A 15,918-nucleotide genomic window follows, 5' to 3' on the forward strand; every position below is an offset into this window, starting at 1 on the left:
CCAAACATTTCTACTAAATAAAACACCAACCTATAGTGCATAAAATAAAGAAGCTGCTTTATACTGAGTCACACCTTTGGGCCATCTAGCTTATTGTTGTCTGCAATTGCCAACAGTGGCCCTCCCAGATTTCAAATGGGACATTCCCAGTCCTAAGTGAAGATGCTAGAGATTGAACCTGAGACCTTTTGCACGCAAAACAGATGCTCTACTACTAAGCTATGGCCCTTCTCCTAAACCCAGCCCTTTAGCTACTTGAAGAATGGATGCTACCAATATAGTAGTACAGAGGCAAGACTGTTCATGAATGATGCATCTGAACAATGTGGTAAAGTCTGTGTTTGATGTTATGGTCAAGATCAGGCATAGGCAAACTCGGCCCTCCAGATGTTTTGGGACTACAACTCCCATCACCCCTAGCTAATAGGACCAGTGGTCAGGGATGATAGGAATTGTAGTCCCAAATCATCTGGAGGGCTGAGTTTGCCTATGCCTGGTCAAGATCCAGAATAAGACACTCCACAATAAATTAGTGAAGGGATGGGTAATCTGTGGCCCACCAGATGTCATTGGACTTCAATTCTCACCAGCCTGGAACGCTGAGCATGCCATAGGCACCAAGCGACCCAGCAGGAGGAGGAGCAGGTGGCAAGGAGCCCCAGCCAGCCACCGCCATGACCTCACTTGTAAAAGGAAACTTGCAGATGGGAACCCGATTAAGGAGGCTTCCACACACGGGCAGAAAAGGTGACAAACACAGAATAACCTCAACCCGGTGGATCAGTAAGGACTGGTCTCTTGGAAAGGGACTGGTGGGGGGGAAGCCTGCTTGGATCACTTGCTAGGGTGGAGGGTGTGCGTAATTTTTTTTTTTTTTTTTAGTGTGGAAGGAAAGAGAGGGGCCACTGCCTTTTCAAGTTTCCAGCTGCTGAATGCCTCATTTGCTGGTATAGAGAGATTTTGTTTCAAGACCATCGAAACAGAAACATGTCATAATCATAATAATATTACAGAGATAGGAATTAGAGGAGAGATAAAGTTAAATTTTGTTACTATCAAATTAATCAACTAAAAAAATTACAGCTAGCTGGCTATTCAAAAAATTAAGAAATTGATTGAGGGCAAGTAATTTTTTAAAAATGGAACTTATTGGGCTGCATTGCAGCCGTTAAAATGACTACTCTTCCCAAGTTCTTATTTTTATTTCAAGGCTCTCTATATCAATTCTTCAATCCCAATTACAGAAATGGCTGGTGCTAATTAAAATTTTATTTTAGATAGTAAGTGGAATAGAACAACCCTCCAAACTTTGTATCACCCAAGGGACAAAGGAGGGATAGAAGTGCCTTATGTTAAGTTAAGCAACGGTGCCTTAAGTTATATTATGATGCCTTTCTGCTTAGACAAAAAATGCATATTATTAATAAGTCGCTAGAGATCCTGCGAGTTCAAATGGAATCTTATAAAACAACAACGGTCAAATATTGACAAGATCAAAAGGGAGCAATGGGAAACCCTTGTTTCAGTGGCTGCATGCCAATGGAACTCTGCCTTAAGTGAAAGCCAATTAGTCCAATTGTTGCTGGCCAAATTACACTTTGCTCCAAATGTCCAGACGACAACAAAAGCCTTTTTGGGAAACCACTTATAGGCTTTACAGGATATGAATTTTGTTAAATAAATAAATAAACAAACTTACAACCATTTCATGTAACTGTTAAATAACTTGGGAGACAGAAGAGATTGCTGAAGATCCTCATAGCCCCAAAGCTGTAGTGCTACTTTCCCTGAGTTCTACTTTAACCCATCCCTACATCCTGAGCTTTTTTTTTCAAAAGGACACCTCCATGGATTGTGGCAAAAGCCATGGAGAGATCTGAGAGCCAGGGTTCTGGCTTTTGCCCTGCTTCCATTTGCCTCTGACTCTGCCCAATACTGGCATGTGACCCTTGGAAGGTTCCCCAGAAGGAAATGCAGCCCTTGTGCTGAAAAGGGTCCCCTGCAACAATTTTACAGTGTCTCCCTGATTGGTATCAATACGGATGAAGGGTGAGCTACACATCAACAAGCACACGCATAAATCACTGCTGAAGTGCACCTCCAATTGTGCACAGATAATGTTGTTGTTTCCCCAGCCTGTTACTGTTAGTTACAGACTACCTGTGATGTCACAAAAACACATGACAGCTGAATGGATATAAAGGTGGGCCTTTTCCTCTTCTCCAACAGAAGACAGAGGGCAACAGCTGTGACATTCAGAATTGCCCAGCCTTCTTCCACCTGGAGAAGGAGAATTGGCAGATGGACAGAGGTGTTCATCTGGCTGTGGGATGCCATGGAGCATTAATAAGGCAAGTTCACTTGCTGAGAGGGATGTGGCTTGAAGGCAGCTGATACCCATGGTCAGAAGCTGGCTGACATCTGGCGATGGGCTTAATGGAAGCTGGCAAATGTTTTTATCTTCCTTAGTAAATGCTTTTTTTCTAACTGGGGAAAAAGAACATATACCTTCAGTCTTTCAAACTTGCTGTGACCTAGATAGCAGTGCATCTTTCTTAAAACAGAAAAAAAGTCAGTGAGCCATGGATTTCTGAATTGTGAAGAGCTCAATAAGCAAAATTCAAGCCTCCCAAATGAAATTTGGAAGTCGGTGGATATCTGCAGATTGAAGCCAAAGAACAAATATTAATGAAGAGTGAATGATAAGTGAATGTGTCCGTTGGTGTTTATCATGGATGTTGGCTAGCATATGCATGCCTATGTGTATGGGAGGTTTTAATTGTGGAAAAGGCAAATGGTGTCAGTAGCTACATGAATGTGATGTGTAAAAGGAAATTGGTGGATATTCATGAACAGCTGAGAACTCTGGAAGTTGGCAAGCTGAAGTTAGCTTCTCCAGGCTGAAGTCAGTGGAGGTGCCTGGTAGGTCTATCACAGGCTAAACATTATGATTTAGTGATACACCACAATGTCTGAAACATGGAACTATGTAGGGTGGCGGGGTGAAGATCGGGCAAAGGAGCGGTCTTTGGAGATTGCACAGGTGGGGGCTGAAGATCAGGCAAAGGAGCGATCTTTGGAGATCGCACAGGTGAGGGCTGAAGATCGGGCAAAGGAGCAGTCATGGAGATTAATAGGTACATGTTATGTGCACTGCGGATTCCTCCTCTCTGAGGCAGGCAAACACTCGTGTTTGGAGGGTGAACTTTTCCCATTCCTCCCTAGACAGAGGGAGAAGAAGCAGCCCAGCTGCAATTGCTGCATCAGATAGAGAGAGAGAGAGACACTGTGGTTATGGGGATGTGCCAAGGCTAGGAGTGGGACCGTTCTGCTATCGGAGGGGGAAATGAGCTGAAAGCAAAGGCAGCCACCAGCCTCCAGAGGGTTCGCAATTATACCACCCCCTGGAATTCTGAAGGTTGTGCTTCACAATACATCGCCAGCTCAATTATTTTGAAACTGTTCTTATGATGTGGTCTACAAACCGGTGTTGGATGATGCATCAACACATCACACAGCCTTGGTGCCTGGGTGATGCTGTTGAAAGGTAACTATCCCTCTCATTGTCTCTGTCCCACCCACCCCCCAGGATGTCTGAAGTTTCTTCAGACCAACTGGGAAAGCAATGAAGAGAACTGTAGCACTTAAGCAAGCTCGCTTATATCTCTAAACAAATGTCTTTCTAAATATATCTAGCTGTAGTGTTAATTCTATCTTTTTCTTCCAAGACAGTTTATGTGAGCAGTACACATGAAAGATGGGCTGGGTGAGAAATAAGAAACAGGAACACATTGACGATGGAGAGCAGGAAGTCAACTCAATGAGGAAATTGTACTAAATTTGATGTCATTTGGTACTGATTTGTTAAAAAATTGGAAAACTAATAAAAATTATCCGGCAAAAAAGAAAAATAATAAATCAGTAGTGAGTTGCCCCACAATGGTCAGGCCAGGGGAGGTTGCGCTGGTGCTTCTCCAGCTGTTGCCATTGGCTGCAGGCTGCCTGGGATGTCACAAAAGGACATGGGGGCTGAGGAGAAAGAGGCAGTTATTTGTGGCAGGCTGGAGGGAGTGAAGAGCCTTGGTGATTCAGGGGAAGTTGAGGGAGGGCCAGCTGGAGACAAGGAAGGGAAACCTGTGTTGGTTCCCTACTAGTTGAGTTGCCAACTTTTCCCTCCCTTTTTTAAAGTCAAAAAAGTCACAAATAACTTTGCCAAAAAAGTCAGATGTCCCCCCAATAAACTTTTGAGGATCCACAGGGTTTGAAAAGCTCTCTGAGCTAGAATATTTCTTATAGGTCTAGTAAAGGTAAAGATACACTAGGATCAACAGATGTTATTGTGCCAATTTTCAGTTGGCATAATAACAGCAGTAGTTCTGGAACTTAGAACATACCCAGCTCTTTAAAAATCAACAGCACTTAAGAAATCCCGGAAGGATGATGAGTCATTTTCCATTGAAATAAGCTCAGGTAAGGACTCGCCTTTTCCAACTGCTGCACGTGAATGGTTGGGTCGGGCCAGGAAAGTTGTCCAGTACCTTGAGGAATCAGACAATGAGTTATTCTGAACTGAAAGCACCTTGTTCAAAAATGGGGTGTCGGCCTTTTGATGGGTGCAAAGTTTTAACATTATGTTTGTCCCTGTAAGTATTTGACATTTTTAACTTCCTTAATAAAATTTTATCTTCCTTAATATAGGCTTTTTTCTAACTGGGGAAAAAGAACATATACCTTCAGTCTTTCAAACCTGCTGTGACCTAGATAGCAGTGAATCTTTTTTAAAAAAGGAAAGAAGTCAGTGAGCCATGGATTTCTGAAGGAGAAATATCTGTCTACATAAGAGTCTAATTTTGCAATGCTGACAATAACGCTTGATGGGATAGGTAGAGAGATGTAGATGCAACATGCCTCATCAGACAGCCGTAACCTACATTTTAAAAATGTTTTAGAACATTTGGGTCACTCTGCAAGCGTATACGAATACTAGGTTACTACAGATACAATATGCTTCCCTTTCTCTTACCCTAGCAACATTTATGCCTAGCAACAAGGCTGCATGTGTTACTACTACTGATTCTGCACGCACTTCACTCCATCATGGCAACATCTGTGCCTAGCAACAAGGCTACACATTCTCTGTGAATGCTGGTGAATGGCAGGCTATTTTGGAGCCAATCTTGTTCTTTGGAATGCTATGCTTTAGAGGTGACCTCTATAGTTCAGCCCACATAGTTTCCTCACTTATTTATTATCAGCCTGTTCCAGTTCCACTACTATGTCTGAAACAGCGCATAAGATGCAAGGCATCTTGCTTGATATAGTCCTAGGGCATAGCCTGAAAGTACCTGATGCAGAATTTTTACTAAGTCAAAGCTGGTCTAGATCTGATCAGTATCTGGATGAGAATCAACATAAGAATATGATATAAGAAGAGTCCTGTTGAATCAGACCAAAGGCTCATCTAGATCAGCATCCTGTTCTCACAGCATGCCGATGGGGTGCCTGTGAGAAGGACCTGAAAGCAACACTGCTCCCTTCACTTGTGATTCCCAGCAACTGGTATTCTGCTTCCAAAGGTAGAAGAACAGAGTCATTGTGCTTTCAAAGCAGGTGCTCTGCCACTGAGTGTACGCCTCTCCCCCTCTTCCCAAATTCTCAGAAGACCCTCTGATTTTACACTGCCTGTCCCACTTGCCGGATGTAAACAAATATAATGAGGCTTAGAATGCCCCATTTTTAGTGTATATTGAAATTTTTATGCCTCCAGTTCTATGGGGAATAAGAACATGTAATTAGAGATGTTATCATCATGTCTGTACAAAAGGCAGCAAAGATAAGGTTACATAAGGAACTGTAATGCTGTCATTCATTTACAAATTTGTTTTAAATGCCTTTTGTCACAGATCCAGAGAATGATCTAGTTGAGCAAACTTGCTTCTCACACAGGTCCGCACACAAACAGGGGTCAGCTGACTTGTTGCTACCTCCCCCTTGCTACATGTGCTGGCTGGGACTTATGGGAGTTGTAGTCCAAAACATTTGGAGGCACCAAGATGGTGAAGGCTAGTTTACACTGACAGCGGCTTTCCAGGGTTTTGGACAGGGGACATTCCCAACCGTACCTGGGGATGGCAGCAACAAAACCTGGGATGTTCTGCCTGCAAAGGAGGTGCTGTACCCCTGAACTATGAAGCTTGCCCGCTTATTTAACAGAAGGAGATGTAAAATCAAGCATATAAGAACATGAACCACTAAACAATACACTAAAAAAAAGCTAAAACTCTGGTGCACAGCCCAATTTGATGAATATTCACATGGAAATATATCCAGAGAAGATCACTTCTGAGTTAACATACAAAGGTTTGCAGCCTTAATGTTCATAAATGCAACGTTTGGGCAAGGTGTTTTTATTACAATTCAAATATCAAGTTATGAATGGCAATGAGCAAATCTGTCCGTTTTCTGTTTCTCTCCATTTCTCATTTTTCCAATCTTAAATTCAGTTCTCCACATCAAATTCTTTTTTTAAAAAAAGGTCTCATGAAAATTCATCAGTATTTTAGTGCAAATTTCTCATAATAGCCACACATTTGTATGCAATTTGGCTTAAGACACATGTTTTTACTAGGCAATTTTCCTAATGGATTATGCATGTCGTTTTCAATAATAAATGCATTTAATACACATTTTACCATAATAAATATATGCACATTTGTGTACATTACTTGACCAGAGAACTGCACTGCATAATTCAAAGATGTGCCAGTTTCAAAGGATGGCCTTGTTTCAGTTTGTCTATTTTTCAAGAAAGTGTGAATTAGGTAGGTACACCTTTCAATGAGAAATGAATCAAATGTTTACCCAATCCCTTGTTATAGATTCATGTTCAATCAAGTGCTTTAGCAAAAGAACAAAGAAAGCCTGCAACACTAAAGATGGGAGCTGGGTAGTGTGACTGAATTTCTGGGTGCTTAAAAATAACAGTTAACAACACCAGAGAGGTCTGCTTCAACTGTTTGTGGTGGTTTTTCTTTATTATTCTGCAGCAAGGTGTTTTACGTATGTGAATAATGCCATGTGTCCACTTATCCTCTCACCCAGAGGTTTGAAGGATGAGGAGGCACTTCTGGGACAAAATTAGACTTTTTATTTAATTACACTCAATGAGGGGTTTAAGCTTGATGGTTACAAATGAGAGGCACAATACTTAGTTTCAGGCAAACACACTTTACATTTTGAATTTAGCCTCAGAATAGACTATTTCCACCTAGCATGGCTATTAGTATTACTACACCAGCAACACTTTCCCAGTCCTTTCTAATATTTTTACTTTTCCCTAAGTGAATTAAACTGGGTTGCCCTGGCTAGCTAATGCTAATTCCTGTCAGGAAAGATCCCTTTCTCCTCATGTTCCCCATGCTTTTCCAAGCCCTAACTGATCCCCATCTGACAGTTTAACTGCAAAGTTCTACTTTTTAAAATCACCTGTTCTCCCTGACTGGCTGGTGTCCTAACCAGTTCTGATTGGTCCCTGGGTCACCAGGAGGCTGATCCAGGGCCTGACAATCATGCAGAGATTCTGCTCTACCTAATATTTGTCTTTCTGTTCTCCAGAAGCATGAGGCAGATCGCCCCCACCTTGCTGTCCTCTCTAAGCAGTGTCAACTCCAGTTTTAGACTCTAATTTGCAGTATACACTTAAAACAGTATCAAACCACTTTAAGCAGCCAAAGTTTCATCCAAAGATTCCTGGGAACTATAGTTTGTTAAGGGTTGTAACAAGACCCTCTATTCCTCCTCACAGACACTTTACAAACTAGAATTCCCAGGATTTAGTTAGGGTTCCTGCGTTGCAGGGGTTGGACTAAATGGCCTTTGGGGTTCCTTGTAATTCTGTGATTCTTGTACGAAAGCCATTATTGTTTAAAGTTGAATTTATTTTAAACATATGGGGGCCTCATCTGTGCTCTCCCTGTGGGTCTAGTCTGTACAATCATCCAGATGGGGAGTGCAGGGCAAGTGAAGGAACCTGTTCTATTTCCCCATTTTTGTCATTGCTTGCATTTTCAGAAAGGTGAACAGGCAAAAACAACAAGAAGGAGCAACTACAGGGTCAGGAGATTCTGTAGGTTGGCAGAGAGTCTCCTGCAGGTGTGTGTGGGCCTTGGCAGATGCCCAACAATGCTACCCCTAATGTATCCAAGGAAACCACACTCAAGTATTGCTAATCACCTCTTGAATCAAGTGTTTTTAAGCCAATGAAATCAATTGTAGGGTCACAATAGACATGATTACTTTGTTAGCTCTGGGGTGCTTGATTTTAGTAAGTAAATAAAGGGGGAAGGGGCTGAGCCAGATTGGCATGGAACATGGCACAGGGGGAGAGGGGGTCTCCATAGTCCAAACTGTAAACAGTTACCCTTTTGCCTGCTCTTCAGACTATGAGAAAACTATACATTTGGTTTTGGTTTTTAGACTCTGTGCTGCTTTAGGTGCCTTTGGGTGTGGTGAATGAACTAGAACATTCAAAATAAAGACATTTTCACCACAGGCTTCCCTAGCAATATACAGTAGCTGTTCTTTTATTAAATTTTACTCCTGTTTTGAATGATAGCATCATATATTTTAAGGAGGGAGGACTTCAGGGCAGATTACAAGTCTCCCGAGAAAGCCTGAGGCTTGGCATATCTGTTTTTAAACACAAATCAACTTCTTCCTCTGTTTATATGTAAGATAGCAACACCTATCTTGCTTACATTAGTTAAGCAGATGCCAAGCAATGGGGACATTTGGAATTTTGAGAAAGTGTCATGGGCACCAGTCACAAAATGGCTTCTGTGAGGGTTTGTGGCATAACACAAAATGGAAACTGTGTGGCTGTGGCATGGCACAGCATAGCACAAAATGGCTGCCACATCTTAAAGAGTAGAAAAGGAGACAGAAACAGAAAATGGTGATGTCATGACCCCCTTCAGTGAGGAAAAAGCCACCTACATCAGTCACCACCACACTTGCTCACAGAAAAAACCTCTTTACAGCACTCCTCTGTGCAGAAGGGAGGCAGGTGTCCAATCCTAACATCCAATGATGTATAGGTACATTTAAGAGGATGTATTCAGTGTGGAAGAGACCACTGAACCCGAAGAGCAAACTGTCTATTATATATTGTGGATTTGTCGGGGTATATTATTTACTGAGAACTTTTTTGGGGTGCCGTACGAGTTACTGACAGGCACACTGGCACCCATAGGCACCAAGTTGGCAACTCCTGCATTAGTTCATAAGTTCATAACATGTTCCAGCTTTAGAAAACTAGAATTACGAAATCTCACAAGAGTTTACTGGTTATGTCACTCTCCCCACTTTCTTTTACTGAAAATTACATCAGTGCACTTACAAAGTACAATACTATGAATCTTTACCCAGAAGTAAGTTCCACTGAGTTCAATGAAGGTTTTGTCCCCAAGTCAATGTGCATAAAATCGCAGCCTTGGGCAAGTGTGTGCAATGTGCAACAGGATAGCAAGATAACAGAGAGCTTGGGGGTGCAACATAGGCTACTATTTAATTTCTGGGGTTAAAGTTTGTATTGGGTCACAATTCCAACAATGGAGGCTGAATTAATGCTCATGCATAGCAATAGGAGTTAAAGGGTCTCCCTCGTTTCAATATTCCCCCTAAGGACATTTGTGCTTCTAACACTCCAAATAACAAGCTGGCTGAAAATCCTGGACACTCCCAGTAAATTACACAGGGCAGCACACACATTCTTTCCCTGGCCTGGAGCCCGGCTACTTGCTCGGACAAGCCAGGCCAGAGATGCTAATCAGTGTTTTGCTAGGAAACCTTCTGCTTCCCCAAAAGTAAAGTGGAACTAGCACACTCTTTAAATGGCTGTACAGGCCCAGAAGGGCTGTGACATCCTGTTTCTTTTCCTGTTCGTATCTGTCTGTGATTGCATGTCTGTATCCAAAGCATAATTAAAGATTATGGAGACCCTATGCTGAACAATATTTAATCAATGATATGTTTTTCCTACATATATTTTTAAGAACCTATGAAATTTCTCCATAACTTGGGGATGTGGCCCTTGATTTCTCACTGTGTTGTTATAAGAATTTTAAGGTCTCAAATATAGAATAAATATTCATAAATGCACACATATCTAAATATATGAACCACGTGTCTGAAATAGTATGGGAGAGCAATCCTGAAGCCATTTTGAGTCTCCCAGTGACCTTAAATATTCCTCTGCAGTAAGGGAGGCAAATGGGGAAAGCCTTCTTATTGCCTTTTTGCTTGCAGTTCCTGTCTTAAGGGCATATTTGTGCACGAATAGGGTGACCTGGACTCAGGAGCTAAAATACAGTATTAACCATCACAAAAGAATGGCCAGACTGCCCAGGTAATGCAATCAGTATCCCCGCAGACAGAATTCCTGCTGTAGACTGTCTCCTTCTGTGATGTACGTATGATAGGGGTTGGGGGGTGGGTCTTGGGCTACAGGGTGGGCAATTTCCAAAGTCTGTATAAGGGCTTGCACATCATTGTTCAGGGTTCTCCTCCCTCCTGTGTGTGGTGAGTGGGGACCCTGTTGCAACAGTTCCTTTAATAACGATCAGGCTTACTAGCCACTTTGCTTCTCAATATACTCTGCTTTGGCCACCTCATGAGAAGAGAAGACTCCCTGGGAAAGACCCTGATGTTGGGAAAGATGGAGGGCACAAGGAGAAGGGGACGACAGAGGACGACATGGCTGGACAGTGTTCGCGAAGCTACCAGCATGAGTCTGACCAAACTGCGGGAGGCAGTGGAAGACAGAAGTGCCTGGCGTGCTCTGGTCCATGGGGTCATGAAGAGTCGGACACGACTAAACAACAACATACTCTGCTTGGCCTCTGTTACTTTCTCTTACCGATAGGGAAGCCACTTAAGTATTCTATACAGGCTCTGGAATACCCCCATAAGGGAAAGGGAGCATTTTTTTCTTATAACAGTGTGATAAGAAGGAAAAGGAGGGTATGATGCAAGCTACAGGGCTTACAGAAGTGTTGGGCACTGGCGGAGGAAGGCGGGTGCGGGGAGTGCGGTGTACACTGGGTGTCAGCTGTGAGGTTGGGTGACATTGCCGTGCCACCCACCCACACCCCGCTCGTTGCACAGGCGGCACCCCCAGACACTCGCTGCATGGGCTGTGGGCCACTAGAGACAATGCTGCCGTGGGGAGCTAGCAGACCCACCCGACACTCGCCGTGCGGGCAGCTAGTCGTGTCCCTGCGGGCCGGCTAGCCCCGCCCCCGCCCCACTCCGGGTGCCGGGGCAGGTAACTCCACCCCTGGTGTTGGGTTCTCAGACGCTATTAGACTGTAACTCTCATCATTCCTGACCATTAACTAAACTGCCTGGGGATGATGGGAGTTGTAGTCCAGCAACATTTGGGGACCATAGGTTAAAAAACACCACTGTAGAGCAAATGATTGATGATGGTTCAGTCTTCACACCCCACGTCATGCACACAAAACATTGACCATATTTCTCCCCCCAGAGCTGCAACAGCTCTAACATATTAAATCTAATCTTATTCTCTCTATTTTTTTTATGCAGAACCCTTATTTAATGTGCCCCCATCTCTGCTTCACCTTTATCAAGACAGTCGCTGCTTAGACTGCAATGTGCCACCATCTTCCTTGCCTGTTCTAATGTGAGCAGCTGGTGCTGGTTAACATGGTTATCTATCATGGAGGCCCCATATAAGTATTCCTGGAACAATGCCTAATTTATATTGTTTCCAGTTCTTTGGCTTTAAATCTCATGTTTCCATCATTTTACCGTTAGAGAAAGAGCCATTTTTTAAATTGGTCCCTGTTTTAACTGGAGTTGTTTAAATACAATGGACTACTTGTTGGCTATTTGCAGTTTAGTTGCGCTGCAGAAAGCTTGCTGGGGAGACCACGCATTACAAGGAACTCAAAGATAACTTTAAGAAGGTTTGAATAACAAAAACAAAAACTGCTTTTACATTAAATATATCAACAAGCATGACCCAACCACCAAACCATCCCCCAGGGTACTGAGAGCGCTAAGTGCTGCTCTTTATATACTATACCCAATTGCTGACACAGCTTAATTAACACAACTTAACAGCACCTGCTATACTGTTTCACAGCTGTAAACCTGGGTCTCGTTATTTGCTCTGGCCCTTAAAGACATACACATCTTGTGGAACAATAATGAACCTTCAAATTTAAAGAGACCATTCAACACTACTTCCCTGAAATAAGCCATGTTTCCTAAATGCTGCTCTGCTTCTCTTCTCCTCCCAGCACAGTAGCATTGCCACGACACCCATTGCACATCCTACAGTAGTACTTTAATAGTGCATCACTGTGGGGTAGGAGCATGTGAGTGCTCTCTCTACAGGAATCCCAATTTTCCAAAGATTCTGCAATAGCAGCAAAATGACCTTTCTTGGGACAAAACTGCATAAATAAGCTCTCCCGCTGACACACTTCTCGGCTCACTCCAATTTTGCAAGGCGATTATTTGGAGTTACAGCAGAGCAAGGAAATTCTAAGGCTCTAAACCCTGTGTGGCTCTTCATCTGGCAACCTTGGACATATCCCCATACCAGTGCTTTTTTTTCCTTAAAAAATGTTTTGGGGTACTCTCATTTTCCTACTCATATTGAAATACTGCCCCTCAGTGAGGCCAAACTTAGATTGACAACATATTTAGGGGTATGCATACCCCTGCGTCCCCCCAGAAAAAGAGCACTGCTCCTAAGTAAGGTTCTTGGTCCCTGATCTTCTGGATGACTTAATATACACGATATGCCATCAAATCAAATCAAATCAAATCAAATTTTATTAAACGGTCACAGACCAGATTGGTTCGTACAGCTAGTCAGCGAAACATAACACCGGAAAAAACAAAGGACAATTTCAATACAGATTAGGCCATAACAACAATTTAAGATTGGACAGCATGAATAAGATTAAGTATTTGCCATTATATTAACTTATAAGCTGTTCATTAAGAAAGTGTGTATCTATAGCACTGTATGTTTTTCCAGACCAAAATAAAAATGAAAATGAAAATGAAAATGAAAATGAAAATGAAAATGAAAATGTCAAGCACTACCATTCATAACTGAGGTTATGCCATATGTGCAGCACCTACACTTCACAACTCGGCCATGCGACACACCTGAGCACAGTCCAGCCCTAGTTAAAACACTTTGAAGTTGTACTGAATTCATTAGAAGAGACAGAGACACACAGAGACAAACAGACAGAAAGAGAGCATGTTTTTAACTCTCTTCTATTGAAACCATGTGGGGCTTCAACTTAACTTTTCCCCGAATCAACCCCATAATGCAGAACGTTGGAATAAATGGTTCACTACATGGCTTGATGAAAAAATAATTGCTTTACTATTGGCCAGAGAAAAAACAGCTGCAGGGAGTTTTCTTCCACTCTGCCAGAAAAAAAATCAGCTCCAACTGCCAGTTTCCATGGAACTGCAAGAGGCAAGGGGGAAAGCCCATCAGCCTCTGCCACCAGCCAGAGAACCAAGGACCACCAGATTGTTACACTGCTTCTACCCAAATGATAACACAAATAAAGTGAAAATCAGCTTGGGTATGGCACATCTCACTATTTCCTTCTAGTTAGGGCTGGGGGGGGGACATTTGATTCAGATCACATTTAAAAGCGGAACTACATAACGTGCACTTTTCAAAACTATGTGCTAACTGGAACACACTCATCCTTTGAAATCAGCCTTGGCCCTGCGGACAGTAGTCATGATGAGCTCCTGAACTTCAAAAAAGCAGCAGTACATTCAATGATATCAATTATAGGCTAGAATACGACTATCAAGGTTAAGCCTAGATTCAGAGGATTTTCAGCTGTGAGCCATTGAGTCTCTTCCATGCTCTTTATGTGAAGAAGAAAAAGCCAAAGAAAGACATTTGTAATGCAAATGAGCAACACAGCCAATATAAACATTGGCTTTAAGCAAAGCAAGTGCTCTGATGCAAGCTGTACAAAATTCCTATAAAAACAATGAAGAGTCTTGTGGCGCCTTACACACAAACACTTATTCGGGCATAACCTTTCGTGGACTAGAATCCATTTCATTGGATGCAAGACTCTAGTCCATGAAAAATTATGACATAATAAGTGTGCTGGTCTTTAAGGTGCTGGAAACTTGTTGTTTCGCTGCAGCAGCCTAACAGTCTCAGAATGCAACTAAATTGTTTCTTATGCTGCCATCTAGTGACTGGTTGAAATAAAGACTTGCCCTACACACATTCAGATAAATAAGATTCAAATAAGATGGTAAAGTGCTGGGACAGTAAAGTTTCAAGATGATAGAGAATAAGTTGATTGCAGGGGGGGTGGGTAGTATTACTACTACTACTGCTACATTTATATTCCACATTTTCTCAAAGGAGTTCACAGTGGTGTACACACTTCTACAACAACCCAGTGAGGTAGGTTAGGCAGAGAGATAGTGACTGACCCAAAGTTACCCACTGGGCTTCAAGGTTGAGGGGAGATTTGAACCCTAGTCTCCCAAGTCAGAGTCCAGGACTCTAACCACTACACCACACTGGCTCTCACGCTGAGATGGTATAGCCTACTCTATCACCTCAGGATTCTACCATCTCATTCTACCGCAAGTGATAAATCAGGTCAAGTCAGATTATGTAGCATAAGTCAATCTTTGGGATAAATCAGGCCTAAGTCTACCACTGTCTGAGGGTTGCTACTTCACATGCTATTTTTCAAACCATACATGTTCAACCCAAATGTAGAGTGCTGGCGCAACAGATGTGTGAATGCAAACATGTTTATCATATAGGCGTTCATCAGGAAATCTGGATTAGCTGTGGCAGCTTGCTAATTGTAGAGTTACTGCCCATCTGGTTTTGCCGTACCATACTGTACGAAATTGACAAGATGTTGCCCCTAAAACCTCATGCAAGATGTTATTAAAATTTGCCTTTGATTCTTGATAGCGTGAATCCTGGCATGTCTATCCATATGCATGTGTGTACAAATACACATTGTGGATTTTATCTTGTGAACTGCCCTGAGATCTTTTGATGATGGGCAGTATATAAATCAATCAATCAATCAAATAAATAAATTTCCTATGGGTAATATCCAGCTAAGTCCTACTCAAGAGCACAACAAACCCCTAGAAACTGATTGACTTAAGTAACCTTCCAAGTCCATGAATTTCAACAGGTCTACTCTGAGTATGTCTAACAGTGGATATCACCCTATGTATTTAATTTGCATGCAGAATATATTTAGGTGATGCTGTTAACAAAATTAATCTTATTAACATATGGAATACACTTATGTGTTTATGTGTTGATGATTTTTCTGGAGTGTTGCTACGAATTATAAGCATTTTAATTCACAAAACTCACCGCATTATTTTATCTCACACTGCATCAGCTATCCAGAAAGATTGGATTATACAAACACAGACTTTATAGCAATTCATAAAACACACAGCACATATAATTTAGGCAGCTTGCTGTTGCCACTGTGGTCACCAATCATTGAATTTCAGTACAAATTTACACTCCAGTGGGTAAAATTTTAACAAGTGGTGAGGTCCACACAGACTCAAGGAGGTATCTGAAATTAATTGACAGCACAAGCCTACACATGTCTACTCAGAAGTAAGACCCATTGAATTCAAGGAGGCTTACTCCTGGATAAATGAGTAGAGAACTGCAGCCAAAATGTTTTATTGATTCACAGTGGTAACTACAGAAATGATAGCATGAACTTCAACGATTACATAAAAGAAAATCCATCAAGGCAGGGCAGTGTAATAAACAAAGCTTCACAGTATGAATAAAAGAACAATAATAATCAAGATGGTGCAGTGTGA

At 42.1% G+C, this 15,918-nt stretch overlaps 1 long non-coding RNA gene across 1 annotated transcript; it reads left to right on the forward strand.

The window, feature by feature from the left end:
* The first annotated feature begins 871 nt into the window (after positions 1-871).
* On the forward strand, positions 872-10,291 carry LOC309343396. Its single transcript, XR_014157259.1, has 3 exons — positions 872-2,351; positions 3,733-4,470; positions 8,071-10,291. It is a non-coding gene; the product is annotated as an uncharacterized lncRNA (long non-coding RNA).
* The last annotated feature ends 5,627 nt before the right edge of the window (positions 10,292-15,918 follow it).

Source organism: Podarcis erhardii (assembly GCF_964252035.2).
Source record: "Podarcis erhardii genome assembly, chromosome: 6".
Lineage (NCBI taxonomy): Eukaryota > Metazoa > Chordata > Lepidosauria > Squamata > Lacertidae > Podarcis > Podarcis erhardii.